Here is a 20,972-nt window from a genome sequence, read left to right as displayed (position 1 = left end):
CTTCCTATAAAGAAGGCAATAAAAGGCTCCTGCCTTACAGTAACACTTCATTAGTCAGACAAGCAGCCGCAGGTCCCTCCAATCAGGACCCCAGCCCATCTTTCAGCTGCAATCTGACGCAGCCTCTGTAACACTAACTACTCTTTACAGTCAGAAATCCTGCTTTATAGCCTATAACATGGTTTGTTTAGAGATGTACTAACCAAAGAGAAATGACCTCATTACAACATGTAGTGCAGCTGAGAGCAACATTTAGGGCCTAGCTACTTCTGTGTGATGGTTTGAGTGACGGTGTGTGGATTGGATATATGGCTGTGTGTGTTTGGGGTCTGTTTGACAAATAGAGTTGGGACTCCTCAAAACAAATTGCAACAAACTCCAGGGTCTTTTTTTTTTCCAATGACAAAATACAATTCCACTGATACAACAAAAAGCATGAATAAATCCATATTGCTATCCATTTATCACACACACACACACACACACACACACACACACACACACACACACACACACACACAGCAAATTATCTCTTATCATTGTGCAGCCTTTTGTGATCGCATGCGGCATGATCGCCTGCTCTGGATGGGCATGACAGATGTGTATACCACTGCTACGGCATGAGCACTTACAAATTGTGATAGGGAATGTGTGTGTCTGTAGGTTACATCTGTGTTTCTACTGTCTGTTGTTATCGCTCTTGGCACACAATGGGCTCAGCAACTGCATTCCGCTAACAGGCCCCAGCAATCACGGATGGGGAAGTGGTAGCCACTATGAGCGGGCAGCAAAAGGACAAAGGTCTGATGTGTATCAGAGACTGCTGGAGCAAAGAGCTGCAGTATGCCACATGGACGCATGCTGGGGCCTACTACCTGCAACAAATCTCAATAGTTACACTTTCAGACAATTCTTGCACATGCAGTCAGTGTGTAGTAAGTTAAAGAAGGAAAATACTGAGGACTACTATGCTCGACGACCGCAAAATCTAAATGGCACACACCAGAAAACGAAAAGCAAAACAAATTGACAGTTTGTGTCTGAGCAGCTGGATAAGCACAAAGGCATGAGATATTGCTCAAGGACGTTTTACTGTAATGTATTAAATCCAACAGTCTACTTTTGTAAAATAATAACAGTAAAGGCTGTGCTATCTACAGGTGCTCCATTAAGGTCTTTATCTGTGTGATTGAATCGCTCCTTCAGTTGAACATCTCTTTCTGGAGAAGGACAGATCTAGAGGAACAGCACTGACAATGACATGTTCCAATATCCCAAAAAGCAAACCTGCGTGTAAGACAAAAGGTAGAGACCATGAATGTGGAAATGTGTGATAGATGGAATTGCTTCCATTGTCTATAATGTACAGGACATTTGTAAGAGATAAAATGTTTATATACTGTATATAAAAAAAAAACAACAGCTTTGTAAATATTGGATTTGGTCTTTTTCGGGCTATTACAGTTATAGGTTCTCTGAACTTATTACTGGATAGATTGTAGACATTTTAGTTTTCAGCCTATTGTCTCATAGTTTAATGGCATTCTTTAATTGCTTTTTTAACAGTGGGAAAGCCTCCATTACAGGGTGCACTGCTGGGTGACCTGCTGGAACATTTCACCTTCCCAGAGAGTGGCTCTACTGAGGCTGTTGGTGAATGATAATTAATCCTTCATATGTGTCGGGAATCTTGGGATGTTATCACATATTAAAATGAAGGGGAAATTTTGTACACCAATGTTGTATTAGAGTCGACCAATTGTAGCGTGTGGAAGGACTGTGTCTAAATAAGCTCCATTATAACATGATTTGAGCAGAGAAAAGGATTTTGAACAAACTGGAACTATATGTGTTAGGCCCCATCTATTCTCATATTATTGTAATAAAGAAAGCAGTCCAGTGTCCTGGGTAGTTTGATGAAAAAAAGACAATCATGTAAACACTACTTTTTTTTCCCCCTAGCCAGCTTAGGTAGGGCAGCACTGCACTCTGGTGCCCTTTGTTGACCAGTGACAATGGGTAGGCATTAGAGGTGTGAATCTTCACTGATTTCCCGATTCGATTACGATTAGGGTGATGCTATTTGTACCCTGGTGCAATTAGAAGTGCTATTCGTACCCTGGTGCAATTAGAAATGAATGCTATTTGTACCCCGCCGGTGCACATAGCAATGTGTTCTATTAATACCCCCTCTGGTACAAATATCAATGTATGCTATTTGCACCCCTGTGCATTTACAGTACCTTGGCATATATTTACACACAGTTATCCATACTACTCATGTGTTACACCTTTTTGGAATATTATCGCTCTGACATTTTTACCCTAACCATAACCAATCCCACTCCTCTTGCCTAAACCTAACCAACCCAACCAGAGCAGGCATTAGAAATTCAATTGTTATAAACTTTAGAGACAAAACTTTCCTAATATGCCAGTTTCTGCTGTCATGGAACATGAACATCCGCCATAATTTCGGTGCACGCGAGCAACGTGTTTTTGTTGTTACGTCACAGGGTGTGAATAGCTCAGCTGTGTGGCAGAGGCTATTCGTACCGGGGGTGCAAATAGACACTCTGTTACGATTATCATGTCAGCGATTCAATTCAAGATCCCGATGCATCACGATGCGTCAAATAAATGTTTCTATTAAAGCCATGTAGGATATTTAATTCATAGCTTTTCAAGCTTCAAAAACAAAACATTCTGCAGTGCTCTAATACTAAATACATTGGATACATAAAACTACAGCACTGAGCACATGGCACTTCCTGAATGTGCAAAACATAACAGAAAACGTAAACAGCAATGTTGTTAGGCCTACATTAAATTGTAAACAGAAACAATCAATTATGAGCCTGCCGATAATCGATGCAGCATCGTCCATGTCCACGATTCGATTAATCGATTATTTGATTAATTTCAACACCTCTAGTAGGCATGTTTGTTTACATGTGGCTTTGAGGTGTGTGTGTGTGTGTGTGTGTGTGTGTGTGTGTGTGTGTGTGTGTGTGAGATTGCTAAAAAAAAATATGTGCGTGTGTAGATGAATGTCATTGTGCAAAAGCAAGAAAGGCCATTGTTCTTCTGTGGCACCTGCCTTAATCTCCACACATGCCAGCTGTGGCCATGACAACCAACCTGCCCTCTGGGAACAAGTGTTAAGTGTCATTAACCCGTGGGAACAGGAGGCAAACATGCCATATAAAAAAATATATATTACGTGCTGCCAGAAAACACACACACACACACACACACACACACACACACACACACACACACACACACACACACACACACACACACACACACACACACACACACACACACACACACACACACTATGTGTGGATGTATGCAAGCAGCAGCATTAAGTCACTTTCTTTTTAAAAAGGTAAGCCTACTCATGCACACCCTATACACGTGTGCCACACACACACACTTCCCAAGAAGCAGACGATGGTTGGCTCCTGTTTTTTGACCAAGAATTACATGAGCTTTAACGTAATTACAGGACTGACAAGGACAGACTCTCTCTGCTTATTGCTCTGTGCTGGGCCCCCTTGAGAGCAGCAGACAGGAGCATGCACAGAGTACTTGTCCAATCTCTAATGACAACAGCACATCCTTTCCACAATAATCCTTTCATTTCTGTCCACTCACGGAAGAGGAACAGGGAGGCACAGAGGTGAATGTGGGGTGGGTGTGTGTGTGTGTGTGTGTGTGTGTGTGTGTGTGTGTGTGTGTGTGTGTGTGTGTGTGTGTGTGTGTGCTGATTCATTTGTGGGTCTTCAGCATTGAGTGTCAGCTCAGGTGTTTGGTAGTACAGTTGCTTAAAACTCGGGGTTAGGGTGGTGGAGACGAGATGAGCAGTAAAAGGAGCAGACAGTAATTTAGTGAGTGGGGAAGGTAAAATTTTAAGGATTAAAGTGTAATAATGGCTGACAAAAGCAATACTGAGCTGAAAACAAGTCATCCGTTAAAAAGGGTAATCTGGTGTAGGAGGACTGCTTTGTTTAAAGGTGAAAGGTCGAACAGCATTAGAGGAGGAGCAACCTCTTTCTCTCTTTAGTCGGTGTCTCACACTCGCGCACATATACGCAGCTTTTAGTGATGGAAATTCTCCAGACGTGCAACAGCAGGGCACCTCTCTTGGTAACCCATAAGCACACAAACACAATCTTGTGAATCTTCTCTGCAGCTCAGTAAACAGACTACAACATCATGAATATCAATTTGAAACCAGCAACTAACAAAAATACTACAGTATAAGAATCCTTTTACATCACATTTGGGAGTGGAGTGATTTTTCAGTAGTTTGCAGTGAAACAAGCCATAGTAGCAGAAAAAAACATTCACTGTTAATGGTGCAAATTGCTTGGCTGGGGATCAATGGCAGCTTTATAGATGCACCAGCAGTAGCAGCCAGACAGACTGACTTCGTGTTACACTCAACATGGCAGCAGCCATCTTGTCAGTATTTTCAGCAGCACTGAATAAAGATGGGAGATTTTCATCCTCATCCCGGCGCTCATCCATAACTACTTTAAGTTGCATTTTCAGGGTTTTTTCCTACAGTTTATCTGCCTCACATTCGATCTCTCCACATTACACCTCCCCTATCTTGTCCTCCTAAAGTCCCCCACTTTCTGCCACCTCCACCTCTTCATCCATCCTCCCAAACCCGCTTCTATCTCCTGGGTTGTTTCCCAGTGGGTGTCCCTCCCTCGGTACTATACTAAAGCCATGTGAATCAGAGGGTAACAGTGGAGTTTTAGATACTGTATTAATTGTTTTAGGGGAGGCAAAATGCTTGAACGTATTTAAGTATAGTGGCATTATATTATTAGTATTTCTTCTATCTTTTTGTAGGGGAGGTTGCACTCGTCCTGGCACTGATGTATACTCTTCTTCTGCTAGTTTGTCATTCATTTAACACCATCAAGTGATGGTGCTGACCACAGTACAGTCCACTGACCACGTGTATATTATTTAGTTAAATGAGCTAACAAAGAGCTAAATTAGATTCCAGCCAGTTGCACTAAGGCAGATGCACCGATGCAGAAAAAAACGTGTTGATAGCAAAAAAGATGTGCAGAACTGTCAGGGCACCCTTATGCCCAACATTCTGCTGTGTTAAATCTTAGCAGAAAAATCCTGTGCAATTGCCTGATTTTTAACAATATCAGGGTGAGGCGATAGGGTCCTTCTCAAAGAATCACATTCACCAGCCACTGAGATATTCAGTACCTCTGACTATTTCCCATTCTTTTCCAACCTCCAGCAGCACTCATGCACAAACGCACACTTTGAATGCTTTGCAAGCAACCAACAGGACTTGCCTAAGGTGCTTTTTAAATTGAATTCAGTCGTTGCCTCTCATGCTATTAGCCCTTGACTTGGTCAGCACATCAGGCCCTGCGGGGTGACTGCGCTACCATGAGATAATACCAAAACCTCTCTCTTGCTCGATCAAATTGGCAACATACTCGCATAAACAAGAGATTGAATCAAACATACTGTAATCTACTCCAGGCAAATGCAAGGTGCAAGGTTGAGAAAGCCAGAAGGCTAATTTGTTTTTGTCACACTTGAACTCACCTTTTGAATTTTAGTTCTTGTAATACCAAGAAGATGTTGGCATATGGTCACATATGGTGTGGAGTAAAAAGAAGCAGTCGAACTGGACTTCTTTCTTTTAAGCTTTAGGACAAACCTTTCTGATAAACAGGAAAGAGAGGTCAGGTCTATTAAGGTTAAAAAGGGTTGGTGGACAAGAGATAGGCACATGGAACAACTGGTTTTGAATCCAACGCTAGCGAGAATGCACAAAGCCCGGACGGTCTACGGTATCTCTTTTTTTGTCAAAACAGAACAAACAAAAATAATAGCATCTTAGGTCAGTTTCTCCAATGTTATTGCCTTTGATGCAATATCTGCATCCTCCATTTACAATTTCCCATAATAAACATTACATCCTTGATCAAATCAAACTAAGCAAACGACAGTGATTAATGCAAGACTCATAGTGCACAAGAAAAGATGACATCAGGAATTAACAACAAATAAAAATGCATGGTACAGAGATCCATCGATTTTTTTGTCTCGTTACACAGGTTTCAAATGATTGATGAAAATTGTTTTTAGTTTTTTTTTTGACTACTTCCCATAGTGAGGGGAGGATGGATGAAGGTACCGATGTTGTATAAACCAATCGGATGATGCTGGGATTTTTATTAAAACTGAACAACACTTCGGGACCTATTTTAACGATCTGAAACATAAGTATCAAACGTAAAAGCTTTGTGAGCGGATCTCGGCCGCTGTTGCTATTATACCGGCGGGATAAATGACTCTTGCGCCCGACGCAAATCTAAAATGGGTTAGTCTGAGGTATCTAGGTGTGGTTTGGGCGTAATGTGCAATAAACCAATCAGAGCGTCATCTCACATTCCCTTTAAGAGCAGGCGCACGCCAGCGGGAGCTGTCCGGGATGCGGCAAAGTAACAAATACCCGTCTTGGCCGGGTGGCGATGCTGCTGCGGCCTCTCGGGGGCATCTCCTCAAGTCTGGAGAGGATTGCTGCAGCCATGGAGCGTGGGCCTCCAAACGCACCACCTGCACCTGTTGTGCCCCTTCCACCTCCCCCCCACTCCATCTCCGTCCACCCGCTTCATCAGGAGCGCATCGCGTATTGCCACTCCCGGATCAGATCCCACCGGAGTGTCCAATCCCGCCGTAGTTCAACATCACATCTCCTTAATATTTCCTCATTTATGTCATCAACACATCCATGATTCATGGAAATGTTGTGTAAAAGACAACAAGCCACAAAGAATGCTGAGACTTTTTGAGGACTGTACTGTAAAGTGCTTCCTGACCTATCCAAACACCTGAAGCGCATTTTCAGTAATATTTTTCCTTGTAATTATGTATGGTTTGCAAAAATGGGAACTGCTGCGTCCGTGTAGGTGAGAGAAGCAAAGTGTATGCGCGTTGTGCACACGCTACATTATGGCCAAGCATGCGCCCCTAAAATAGTATCTGAATAACGCGCCACTGACTTTAGACCAGGTTTTTCCTGGTCAGTGGCGGAATTGTTTTCTGAAACTGCAAAATAGCACCAGGGAACGTTTGCGCCGGAACACGCCACCTCTTTTCGCTGAACCGCCCCCGGTAGCGCAAACACATTTCTTAATTTACCGACGTGCGTCTGTGGAGGGAAAAGTCCGCTGTGCGTCGGTGCAAAATAGGAATGATACACGCGTCGGTGTACAAAGTAAATTGCGCTGAGTGCAAGATAGGGCCCTTAAAGTCTAACTACTCAACTGGCCACATTGCCCTGACCTCAGGCAGTGCTGCAGGGGTGGAAGTTCATGTGCTCTGTGTGTGTGTGTGTGTGTGTGTGTGTGTGTGTGTGTGTGTGTGTGTGTGTGTGTGTGTGTGTGTGTGTGTGTGTGTGTGTGTGTGCGTGTGTGTGTATAAAGCGTGGAGACATGTCTTTGTGTGCAGCGGTGTGAGTGCACAAAAATATTCAGAATGTGTATGAGCATACTTCCATTCATCTATGTGCCATATTATGTGCGTGCTTGTGTGTCATAGTATCTGTTATAAAGCCAGTTCGGGGCACATCAAAGACTCTTAGCAGGAGAAAGTTCACGTTTACGGTTATCTTGCTCGAGCCCTCCAGGCCACTGGTGGCCTGACACAGACAAAGGTCAGCAATTAGAGCTCACATTTTTCCTTTCTTTTTCTTTATAAAACTGTGACCCATCCGTGTCTAATTCTGTGTGAATCAGAGTGGAAAAAAACTAAAAATTATATGAAAACAAAAACTCATGAACCTGAAAATGTATATCATTGACATAAAAACATAAGATATTGGGAGCCCTTAACTGATCTAATGTGTATACCTCTTCTTTTTTTATGTGGCCATTAAACTACATCAGAGAAACAATGCAAATGGCATTACATCATGATCCGATAAGAATTAAGAGGCTGACCATTTCCTCTTCCTGCACCGAAGATGATATAATCCTATTTCGTGATCTCCATCTCATAGCCCTACACATCTCTTTCTCTCTCGCCTCTCTCTCTGATTCTCCCCTGAGATCCTGTTCGTTCTATGAGAAGGGCTGCTGCACATTGATCCCCACTATCTGTGTCGGGTCAGTGCATAAAGCCACACTCAGCACTTTCTGTATGCCGAGAGAGTACCCAGGCTGTCACAGGCTGTGTTTCCTTACTATGCCTGAAAATTCACCCTCTCCTAGGAGCAGTGACAGGCAATCTTTGTTGACCCCCCCGGGTCACCGCCTCGGCGCTGAATGGATGTCAGATATTTAGATAATATGTGGCACACAATATGAGACCCTGACATACAAGATGTCCAAAGGCGCTGCTTCATTTGGCCCATGTCAGATGCTTTTACACAAAAGCTCAAAAGGTGAGTTACAGTGTGTGAATCAGTAAGATCAGTAAAAGGCACTCTGGAATGCTCTCGCTGAATTATTATGTGTGCCATAAACTATAAACAAATGACAATTGCTAAAGCAAATTTTCCTCAAAGCTGAACCAGCTCACTTTGACTTAAGACTTATGCTAAGCATCATCCTGACCTCCATTATGGTAAAGCCTTTTCACTGAAAACTTATCTTCTTCTGACAAAATGACACAACGCCTTACATACGCTCAGGGGGGTGCTCTTCCTCCTGTGAATGAATGTACTGTACGGTGGTTTCAGGCTTGCCAACATGTGCACAAATGTGACATGTTGCATATAGTCCTCAGAGGAGAGCAGGAGAAGCAGTCTGTGTGCAGTACCTCTGAACATAGGTCACTGCTAACATAGTCTCAGGTGGCCCACAGTATTGCATGGATGGACAGTCATACGCTATAAATACCGATCTGCACACTGTATCTGGTGCACTGTACATGGGCAAGATTTGCATCTCCAACGGCAGACTCTGTGTCGTTGTGGTTGTATTGATTTCCGATTTGCCTTTAAAAATACATGTGTTCACTCTTCTCTAACTGCTAGAACATAGGGAACATGATAGCAAGGGAGCACATCCCCTTAAAGTACATCAAGTTTAAGATTTCTTCCAAGTGATCACAGAAGAGAACATTCAAAGAGTTGATATCAAAATTCATGTTGCCTTAGATGAGACATTCCTCCCAATGAAAGGATTTAGACTTTCTTTGTCTTATTTTCTCCCTCAATCTGTGACGCGGCAGGCCTGTTTTCCAATTGTACCTCAATATCCTAAAACAATCCTTGTGCCTTAGTCCCACCTGTCCTCCTAAGAAATCACCGCAGAGTCTATGTACACACGACTAGAAAACTTTGATGGAATGAAAAGTGTGTATGAATCCATTTGTTTTCATTGATACCGAGTTCACTGATTTGGTGGGTTACCATTTGTATCTATTGTTGGATACGTTTTTCCCATAGCTGAAAATAACATACCAATTAATTCAAAACTATCAATATGCAAAGCACCTTGTTAACTATTCTACTAAAAAGTGATCTTTCCCTGAGTGGCTCCTCTCAAGGGCCTATCACATAACCTAAGTCGGTAAACTAGTGTAGCTTACCCTAGAACGCTCTCACTGCCCAAAGTCTCCCTTCCATCCAGTCCTCTCCAAAGCTTAGATCCTCTAAGCCTGCAGAGTTACAGTATCAGTCCTCGGTTACACTAAAACCCACACTCTTCTCATCTAGAGCTGTGGTGGAGGTGCAACTCCTGCTCCAGCACTAAGCCTCCCAGTTGATATAATCCATCCAGCTTTTTTTTCTACCTGCAATGCGCTGGGTTTAAAGCAAGTATGTATTCTCATCTGCAATTGCCTCAGCCTGCTACAGTGCCTATATTGTTGAAATATCTTAGGAATCTAGCTTTAGCCTGATCAAACTGGTTTCACACCAAACCGCATTAGATCTCATCTCCAGGGATTTCCCATTAGGACATCTGCTCTTCTTCTAGTAACAGATTCTCCAATACTCCAGCAACTAACTACCTCAACCTACAGTGGCAGCACAGCCTCAGTTCTCAGGCCTTTTAGTATTGGACTAATACCCCCCCCCCTCCAAGTGCCTCAACATCCCCATCATCAGCACCACCACCCAGCTCCAAACCACCAGGGGATGGACTGGGCCTGCTCAGTCTACCCATGGCTCCACCGACAGGGGATAAAGGGATAAAGAGCCTCTGCTCAGGGACTGATTACTTACATCTGGCAGGCTTAATCCCAGTGCCCACACATACATACACACGTACATACAACATACAGACACACACTTGGCCTGCTGCTAGCTACAACGAACCTACTGATGCATGTATTGTTTTCTGACATAAGCATGTGGTACAGTATGTGGGAAAGCTGTGTGCAAATGTGTTCAGGACTTTTATTCACATGTAAGTAAAAGATTATACGTCGATAGACGTTTAATGTACACGTGTATGATAAATTGTTAATAGCATAGCCATTACCAACTTCACATTAACGCTCCAATAAACATGTCAGAGGCTCCAAAAGCAAAATATAGTCAACACTACAGCAATAACTCTGTACTGGGCAAAGGTCTTATCCACCTGTAAATGCTCATGAATGGGACACTCAGACAGCTTCACTTGATATGAACAAACAATAATAGTTTGAAGATGTTATTGAAATCATGTTTCTCCCGCTAAAGTCTCTGAATCTTTATTATTCTCTGTAAACATATAACAATATTCTATTGCAGTAATAGATTGCTATTTGCACTTTACAGTGCTCTCTGTGGTCCCTTGTTGACTTTGACCATGCCAGGCTGTGCCAGAGCTTGTAAATATACTCTGGGTTGTTGGCAGGGCGCTTTTTTCTTAGTTATTAAATCCAGAGCTAACAGGCTACCACTGTGCACGTTCTTCATTTACAGAATTAATCTGGTACAATAAGGTCTAACTGAATAATGAAAAGAGGGTTGACAATAGGGCTGCAACTAACGATTATTTTTAATTGTCCATTAATCTGTTGATTATTTTCTCAATTAATCGATTAGTTCTTTGGTCTATAAAAGTCAGAAAATGTTGATCAGTGTTTTCCAAAAGGCCAAGAGGACATCCTCAAATGGTCCACAACTCAAAGATATTCAGTTTACTGTCATAGAGAAGTAAAGAAACTAGAAAATATTCACATTTTAGAAGCTGGAATCCAACAATTTGGAAATTCTTTCCATAAAAAAAGACAAACTGATTCATTGATTATCAAAATATTTAGCGATTAATTAAATAGTTGACAACTAATGGATTAAACGGTCAATCTTGCAGCTGTAGTTGACTATATTTCAGCATGCATCTGTATTGGGGTTTTAGTATAGGCATAGAATATTTTCAATTTGGCATTTCCAAAAACATGATCCGAGCTTGGATTTTCAGCTGGCCTGTATACAAACAAATGCCAAATACCACGGGATTGGCTGTGCCACAGTGTAACAGAGTTTAGCCTTTGACCACAAAGTCATCAAAAAGCACTGTTTTCATGAGTTCCCATTGATTGTCAGTATTAGAAAGCTGACATCACTTTCAGACATTCCTAGCGAGTGGATGTCAGGCTGGCCCACTGACCTCATGCTTCCAGCTCATCTTTCTCTCCTGGCAAATAGGAGAAAAATCATAACTCTCATAAGAGCATATTAATCCCATGGTCTGAGCACATGCCGCCTGTGAGGGCTTACCTCTGTCAACAGAGATTTGTCTACTCTTTCACACATACACACCTGTGCACATACACTATACTAAATAAGTGTTAGACAGGAATAATCAAAATAATTACTATCTAAAAGGGGGGAAAGTTACCATGAGATGTTTTAATATGACAAATTTGGATGAACCGAAGGTTAAAACAAATATAATAAATAATAGGTTGTTTTTTTAAGTAGGAAGGCAATGTCATCTTATGCAATATCTGTCTTATTGTCAAATTGTATTCTTAAACAGATCTGTCAAACTATCAACATCCTTACATGTTGGCATGGCAACTATATGATGCAGCAGCTTTAAACTCACTCAATTGCATTGTGTACTGAAAAGCATGTACATTAAATCACTAAAGAAGGCCACTATAAATACTGTGGCTGATTCAAATAATTAATGTGTAAACTAAATATGGGAGAACACACCTACAATGTATAATCTTGCAGAGATTTAGCGATGACTAAACATCAAGAGGACTCCAACTATTGATTTATTATTCATGTTATTGTTATCAAATAAACAGATGTTTAGTTGGAGCTGGAACGCTGTCAGATGCAACTTCATATAAGGGTGCAAGGAGTCAGAAGAAACCGGGCATCCAATTACCGCCATCTTCAGGCACAATGCGAAGCAGCTCTTTTATCGTTAAGATTTACTGAATCGTGACTAAAACTATGTAAAGCGCAAAGCAATCTTTCTTTATACACACACATCTTATAAAGTGACGACAACAAAAATACCGAATGCAGCGTTTTAATTTAAATCCAATTGAGCGATGGCGATGATCAGACATGCCTTATCATTCGGTTTCAGCCTGAGATTGATTTAACCATTAAAACGTCCTATATAGGGAGAGCACAAGAGTGTGCCGGGTGACATTATAAAATGCACCATTAACGACAGGAGACAGCAGCGAGATAGACGAAGATCGGAAAAAGGCATTAACACCGTGTTGTCATTTAGGAAAAAAGTGATAGCGGTTGACTTTTGCGCAATGAAACACTCTCACTGACAACGAGGCTGCACATATACCAAACATAACAGAACCAGCATTTCCCCTTGGTCGCAAAATGTGTGGAGCGCTGCGGGGCGATGCGCGCACCATACACACATGCACATATACACACGCACGCACGCACACACACACACACACACACACACACACACACACACACACACACAACTGTTTTAAACACGCCAACCAGCAGCAGCTTAGTGAAAGGATTTAGTCTGTATGTTTACCTCGGTGTCATAGATTTTGGTGATGAGTGAGAACGAGTACTTCCTGGACTCTCGTATGTGCTGGATGGCCAGTTGGACCGCCGGCTCGATCCCCTGGCTGATGCTGCTCATCAGGGCCGACTCGTTCATGGGCATAAGAACCATAATGGGCAAGTTTTCCCCGTCCCTGGCGAACCAGCTGTTGTCCTGTCCGTGTTTGGTGCGGTCGTTACACACCTTGGCCAGGGCAGGGTGAAATAGCAAAACAGAGAGGAGCAGGCATCCCGTCGGGAGGAACATCTCCCAGCCGCTGCAGTCCCTCCGGGCTGGAGCCATACTACCGTACAGGGTGACCAAATGAGATCCCACCGTACCCTCACTGTTTGGGCATCGCAAATTCGGGCTCGTCCGGGATGCTCAGACGCCCGCCCGTCAAGGAAATCGTATTTCAGAACACAGCAGACACGAAAGCCGCAGCAGCACCTGCAGTGGGCAAACTCGTCGTATATGGATTATGACCGCAAACTGAGAAAAATATTTGTACTCTATAAGAGTGCCTCTGTAAGAATATTCCAAGGGTGCAGATTCGCGTTGTAGAAGGAGAGCTATTGCCTCTCGGTGTCCGTCATCCAAACGATCTCCTGTCAAAACAGCCCTCTAATTCAACTCCCCCCTTTTCACCTATAGTGTGGCTATTTTAGAAGCACAAGACTGTCCTGAATGATGCCCCGAAAACAAAGAGAAGAGCCCCTAAGTAAAGACAGGAATCAATCACTCTCGTTGACAGTTGTTGAGGATACAAAAATCACCTCCGAAGTAAATTCCAAACCAAGAGCTGGCAACTGTGGGCATCCCTGCCAAACGCAGTGCTGAATCTGACAAATTGCGAGACAACGAAGCGATACAGAAACCGACTCAAAACAAAACAAATGGAGCTGATGTTGGAAGCTTGGCCGCAGAGCTCCGATTGGGAGATGTCGAGAGAGTCTGCCTTGACAGCCCGTGGGACTGGGATGCTCATCTCCGATGGTGCGTCAGAGAAGCGCTGAAGCAGTTGCTGCTGCTGCTGCTCACCGTACGCGCAAGAGGGAGCACTGAATGTGGAGGAGGGGAGGAAACTAGGGAGGGGAGGAGGGGGTTACAACAGCCTGGTGGAAAGGCTGCATAAGCTGTATGCCGGGCAGACTTGTCAGCGGCCTGACAGCCAATGGTGATTTACAGGGCTTTTATGTTATAGGAGGCAGACGACGTTTCAGGCATGTATGGGGCAGGCTAATGAAAATATATAGGGCTGTATACACGTGTATTGCTCCGTTATGTGGCACGTCATACAACAGTCACATCAAAAACACTTCCGAGAGCTATATTTTTAGTGACTCATTATAAATGCATATCCTAAGCGATGGTGAGATAGTTCCCACAGGCGGCTGGGCTTTGATTCCCCACGTAGCCGAACCTGCAGATTTGTCTTTGCGCATGATAAGACACAATAGCTGGCTGTGTGCGTCTCAACCCGATGATGAAAAGAGAATTCCAACTATAGAACATCACAATATATTCAGAATCTTTATTAGACATGAACATACTAGAAGGGATGGGTTCTTTTTTTGCTTTGATTTAGTGGTGTAATAAACTGAGCCACCTAACAGAGCAGGTAAACACAATGTGCCAAAACGCAGGTTGTGAAGTTAGGTTCAGACATCCCATGGCGTCCTTGTTTGAGGGGATCCCAGGCAGGAAAAGTTCCACGGTAAAAGTGAACTCAATCCAGACACTGGAACTGGGAGAGGCTGTAAACAAATGCCTATTGTCATTTTTATCGGTTTAACTCTCTCCACTGTGAAATAATTAAAATGTCTGAGAACCACTGGATTCTGAGCCACGAGTTCAGCTGAATTTCAGAACCACGGACAGCGAGGTGTCCACACTGGGAAGCCTCTGCGCTGTCCGTGGTGCTGTACTGTACTGCGCACACTGCAGCGGCGCAGCTGAACTTGTCCTCTGCTCTTGTTGACATGTGTACATTAACCCATTTCCTTTGCTTCCCCAAGGCAGGGTATACACATTTTTATTCTCGTCTCTGTGTACAAGGACTGCCTTCTCCTGCGGCCCCAAGGTAAAAGAAAACTGACAGTAATTGCAATAGTTTGCAACACAATTTATGGTATTGTTAAACACATGTGGTAAGCAAACATAATATGATGCCAGGGGGTAACTGTTCTCCACATGTGGGAAAAATATTAAAGTGCTTTTAAGTATTCAGCTGCGACTGTATTTCAAAACCTTGACCTACGTAATTATATCACATGCACAATTACAATCAGCTTCAAGAGGGTTCGTTTAAAAAGCGCCTGAATGAAAAGCACAAATGGGAGTGTAGTGTGTGTGTGTGTGTGTGTGTGTGTGTGTGTGTGTGTGTGTGTGTGTGTGTGTGTGTGTGTGTGTGTGTGTGTGTGTGTGTGTGTGTATAAGGGCGGGGGGGGGTTAAATCCAGGATGAGGATAAAAATGGCGCAGGGCATAAAGACCGCATTGTTATGATCACCGGGTGGATACAGGTGTCGCTCCACATCGCCCACTAAGAATAGGAAGCAACAATGTTGCTTAGTTGATAAAGTTCAAAGTGCAACACATGTGACAGGATGCAGGTTTTCATTTTCAAAATGATATTGACATACAGCATATAAGAATGTTTAATCATCTTACAGAGGATAAAGTCAGCGTATGCAAGTAAAATATACCATCTGGAAGCATTTCATTTTTCCCAGATGAATTATTCTTTAGGCTGGGCTTGCAATCTGAAAATGGGCATTACAAAACAACCTCTGCATAATACTATTAACCACAACGTGATTTCCACCCCTCCTCTAACAACCAAATTCCTCAATCGTCATTAGGGGTTTAAAGCATAACGAGTTAGTGGTTGATATGGCAGAGTTTGGCAGCTATGGCAGAACCCTCCTGGCTTTTTAATACACAGGTCATTTATCATAATGCCAAGCAGCTCCAAGCACACAACAGGCACTGGGTATAGCCCTGGGGGATTGCTGGATTATCTAAGTCTTTCCCTCTCTTTCCGACAAGCACATTGTTTATATACAAGATTTTCCCAAATCAGACATCTTAACTCCTTAAGGAACCCAATATGGTAAGGGTCTCGTTAGTTCTGGACAAAGTATTTGAGAAATATTTTGAACATTGTGCAGGCGAGGTTAGAATCCAAAAATGGCGTAAGATACCTCCCCTATTAAATATCAATAGTCAAACTTAAAAAAGAAAAAGGATACAATGCTACAATTAGTTCCATCACACAGCTCCCTTTTCCTCCCAGTAGTCATCCTTCTTTTCTAGTGTGTCCAGATGAAGAAGTAGGTCAAGTTGTTGTGCCATCGTTTTTTTTCGCACAAGACAACATCCCTCCCTGCTCAAAACTTTCTTCCAAAATCCAGATAGCAGCAAGTTAGCAATATGTCATAGAGTACAAACGGTGTGGAGTAGGACACCGCGTCAAACAGCAAATAAGACTTACTTAAATGCAAGGTGAGGAAACTTTTGTTTAATTGGTAAGCAGCGTTGGGAGTAACGGCATTTAAGTATAACGGCGTTACTAATGGCGTTATTTTTTCAGCAACGGAGTAATCTAATTAATTACTTTTCCCATCGTTGCAACGTCGTTATCGTTACTGAGAATATAAAGTGGCACGTTACTTGGTTGAATGAAGCAACAGGTGATACTGTATATAGTGTTTTTATTCTTCAGTCAGTTAATATAAACATCTTTGACGTTAAAGATGTTATAGAACGTAATAGCGTTATAGAACATAAAAAACTGAGTTACTAAGTCAATTACTTTTTGGGAGAAGTAATTTGTAACTGTAATTACTTTTACAATGTGGTAACTGAGTTACTAAGTCAATTACTTTTTGGGAGAAGTAATTTGTAACTAATTACTTTTTTAAAGTGAGATGACCAACACTGTTGGTAAGCTCTGAAAATTGGTTTCTTAATAAGCACATACTGTGGTTTGGATTATCAACAGCACAGACATTTCCAGGTACGATGAAAGAACACCTCTAAATTGGCATGGTTTGTTTTTTCTAATGCTACGTGTCCAGCCAATGATAGTTGCAGCAGATGCCCAAATGAAAATGTCCATTTCATTTCAGATTATGAGTCATTCATTAAGCTTTCAATCATGACTGTGCAATCTGCCCATCCTCACTAAACGAGATGTCAAGCCAATATATCACCACTAATTGGAACATAATTCTGTGGTATGAAGGGCATGCAGTAAAATAATTATGAGATGAAATCTTACAGTATGCCTGTAGATTCAATGACCATGCTTAGTGACGTAGCAAGTTAAGACGACAGCTTTCAGGTAGTATGAATGTGTTTATTTGACTATATCAAATAATGTTGTCTTGTGTATTGTTGGTCATAGAAACCAATCAGAAACAAACTGAAGAATGAGTTTTAAGCAACTGTACTACCAAACAGCTCTCACACACAAACACACACACACACACACACACACACACACACACACACACACACACACACACACACACACACACAGCTCTATGCATTTTAAATGCCAGGTATTCAGAACAGGATGAATGAAAAATTATATTTCCGATGATCTCATATTTCATAGCTCAGATGGTTGTGCTCACCGATGGAATATCCATGTTCATCTTTTGTGACTTGTTTACAAAATGAGCAAATAACTGAATGGTCTGATGGATAAATAATCAACTTTGTGTCACTTTAATGGAAACTTATTCTCTAACAGTTTTTTTCTTATACCTACACTTGATCACGCCACTCTGCTGTTTTGATTAATGCTTCTGGAGTGTGGACGAAATGAAAAGGTTAGCCAATGTATCCATCCCATCACTAATTCTATAGCAATGGGACATTATGTTGAGTTCTGGTTATAAGTCATTTAGGCTTAGTTTGATTGGTATCACATTCCACATCCTTGAACATAAACTCTGCACCATGAAAAGGCTTTGCTGTGACCTGCTTAGCGCACAGACGCACACACACTAGAAAAAAAAAAAGCTAGAATAGACTTTCATTTACCCCAGATCAACACCTTAGTTCAGAGTTATTTCACACATTACTGATCTCAAAACTCCAACCCAAGGACATCGGACTATATCATGAAAAGGTGCAGACAAGTAACTCTACTTTACAGCAGGGAACATTTTATTATGAATTGCTGAGATTCTTCTTTCCCTTGTTCTCAACATGCTTGCCCTGCCAGTTGCAGCTATTCAAATAATTGGTTTCCGAATCTGGAGTCACAGTCCTGCGAATTCCATGCATACCAACAAGTTGAGGAGCTATTCTTCAACAGGGCACGTTCCATGCATGGCTGTGGAGAATGCAAGTTCCCCTTGCGATAAGAAAGAGGGATGACTAAGATTGGCCTCTGTTGGGGTACTTGACAACAAAACTTCCTAAAAAAAGATTACTAGTTAAACTTCTAATGTCTAGACTGTCGTGCAACATCTGTGGGATATTATACCTTGACATTAATCTTGCTTTACTGGATGTTTTATTTGACTGCAGTTGGAGGTCATGGCAATGCCATGGAATGAGTTTTTTTACAACTATAGATTGTACAACATATTGATAGAAGCATGGCATGCAGACTCTTTAATAACTAAAAGAACATAGTCACTTAAAAAGGAACTTACCTGGAAATGCACAAGAAGACAAATGGGTATGTTCCTCACATCTCCATCAATTCACTGGCTATCTACAAATATAAGACCAACTACATTTAAACCACACAAATAATTACAGTGATTAAATCCCAAAACACTAATTTAAAAACAAAACAAAAAACAGCAGGCTTCTTACAGGCTCAGGATGATGTTGGGATGAAAAGGAACCAGGCCAATGAGTAGAGAGTTTGAAAAATGATGGCACGATATTTTTTTATTTTACAGCAAATTTGTACTTTTATCTAATATCCCACCACGTCTATTTTTTTGTTTTATTTTGCTTTTGATAGTTATAGGTAAGTATTTTTCTGTTTTTGTTTATGTTAAGGCAGTGGCAGTTTGGTTTGTACACCCACACAGGTGTTTTTAGTTATACTGGCTGATTAGACTTAAATGCTCAGCTAGCATAAGGTTACAAAACAAACAGTTGACCCACCAAAGAGTCGAAAATGAGGTCTCTACATGCCCACAAAGTCCTGAGGAGATAAGAGGTCTTATCAGGGAAATTAAGTGAAAACACCTGTGTGGGTGAACCATGTGTAGGCCACTCCTGATTGAGCTAAAGCAGCATGGTTCATGTTTTAGTTTTTGTCCGGAAGGTCAGCTCGTTTTGTACATTACGGACAATAAACATGAGGTTTATATTCCAGTTCAGAGATGGGAGCTAATGGGTTCTGCTCACACTCCTGCTATTCCACTTTTGTAGCAGTGATCATCTAGCATGCTAATGTGTATGGTACTACTCAAAGAGAAGTCATCTGTACAGTGACACATATAACATAAAGTATAGTGTCTGGCTAATTTTTACAGCTTGCTTACAGTAGGTTAATATAATTGCTTGGCTAAAACGGTGAAAATTAACATAATTAGAGTAACAAAATCAAGCAAACTGAGTAAATTATTAAACCAGTTAGCCAAACCAAGCATAGCTATAGCTAACGTTACCTACATTTTAACAGTAACGTAACGCTTATCTTTCTGAGAAGGTTAGTTCCAATTGTGCCTCTTACAGTAACGTTTAAGTTAACTATCATTGTTTTCACTTTTGGACCTAAAGTTAATCTGTCCAAAAACTATCCAAACCAAAGTTTAAAAACAACAAAACTGTAGCTCGGTTGACACTTACCTCTTTTTATTAGAACATATATTTAGACTCTTCTATCCATCTGGAACGAAAGTTAGTCCGTGGACTGCACAATAAAGAGGATTTTTTACCATTTTACCACATTAAAGGTAGCGACTAGCCTAGGATCTAATTGTTCCCATTCATTTGTTAGCATGCGGAGGCAACTCAACAACAGCAACGACTAAGTGCAGTCAACCTAGAGAGGGGAGGGGGCTGCACTAACCATTACTGATGTGTTCAAAGTTGACAGGTACTTCACAAAGTGTTATACATTTACATACATTATATTGTATGATAACGGTTCATATTTTGATGCACTCCATCCAAGAAGGAAGTGTCACTTCAGGCATTTATTTGGTTCTGGAAACAGAGTCGCAACTTGGTAAACATTAACATTATCTTTATTGTGCAGCAAATTGAATATATTACATTTAGATTTCGATTTTTTTTTAAAAGTATTCAAGGAATCTGGAAATGCATTCAAAGCAGCAGTAAGTGTTGTCTATGACCTACAGGGGTTCTGAGAGTGTGGTATTTATCTCTAAGAAAAACAGATGCTTAGCAGTGTGACTTGAAAGTAGGTTTCATTGCCAAATTGTCAAATGCAAAAGGCACAAACTATGGCTAGTTTGCAGACAGAAAGACCATAGCAAATGAAATGATCTACTACACGAACAGCACCAGAGCAGGGAGTAGCCTACTGCATGTTTCTGTTTTAAAGGATGTCCTCTGCTGTGCACCCTAGATAGGAGATAGTCTTGAATGGGCATGCTACATTTGTCCTGGTCAGAAGACGTTATCGTAGCCTTTCGTATTCCATTCTGAAATGAAATCAAGAATATGAGAAGAGACTGTGTAAAGTAGGCCACTGCCTTCAAAAGAGCTTCGGCTTCGGCTGTGCTGTGGGAGGACACTATTTTGATTACTGTCAAGTCTTAGTAATAGCAAAAACTATGTCTTACATAATCACACTTACAATGAATGTTTCCAACGTCAGCTACAACAGAGCGGCTCTATAGCAAGGCTGATCATTTTAGCAGCAATTCCACATGCCTGTAGGTAGAATATAACAAGATTAAAACTGTGTGTGTGTGTGTGTGTGTGTGTGTGTGTGTGTGTGTGTGTGTGTGTGTGTGTGTGTGTGTGTGTG

The 20,972-nt window shown here is 41.7% G+C and overlaps 1 protein-coding gene across 4 annotated transcripts in view; it reads right to left on the bottom strand.

Annotated features, from left to right (window-relative positions):
• The window catches only part of gabbr2 (gamma-aminobutyric acid (GABA) B receptor, 2), a 198,783-nt gene extending 178,766 nt beyond the window's left edge, over positions 1-20,017 (bottom strand). For all 4 annotated transcript variants that reach the window (XM_028598347.1, XM_028598348.1, XM_028598349.1 and 1 more), the window contains exons 1-2: positions 19,823-20,017; positions 18,667-18,728 (exon numbers count right to left, since the gene is read on the bottom strand). The gene's annotated coding sequence lies outside the window, so the exon portion shown is untranslated. The remainder of the gene's footprint in view (positions 1-18,666; positions 18,729-19,822) is intronic.
• Positions 20,018-20,972: the final 955 nt, after the last annotated feature.

The sequence above is a fragment of the Perca flavescens genome, chromosome 14 (assembly GCF_004354835.1).
Source record: "Perca flavescens isolate YP-PL-M2 chromosome 14, PFLA_1.0, whole genome shotgun sequence".
Classification (NCBI taxonomy): Eukaryota; Metazoa; Chordata; class Actinopteri; order Perciformes; family Percidae; genus Perca; species Perca flavescens.
Note: the sequence above shows the minus strand (reverse complement) of the source record. Positions and strands in the feature narration are given on the sequence as shown.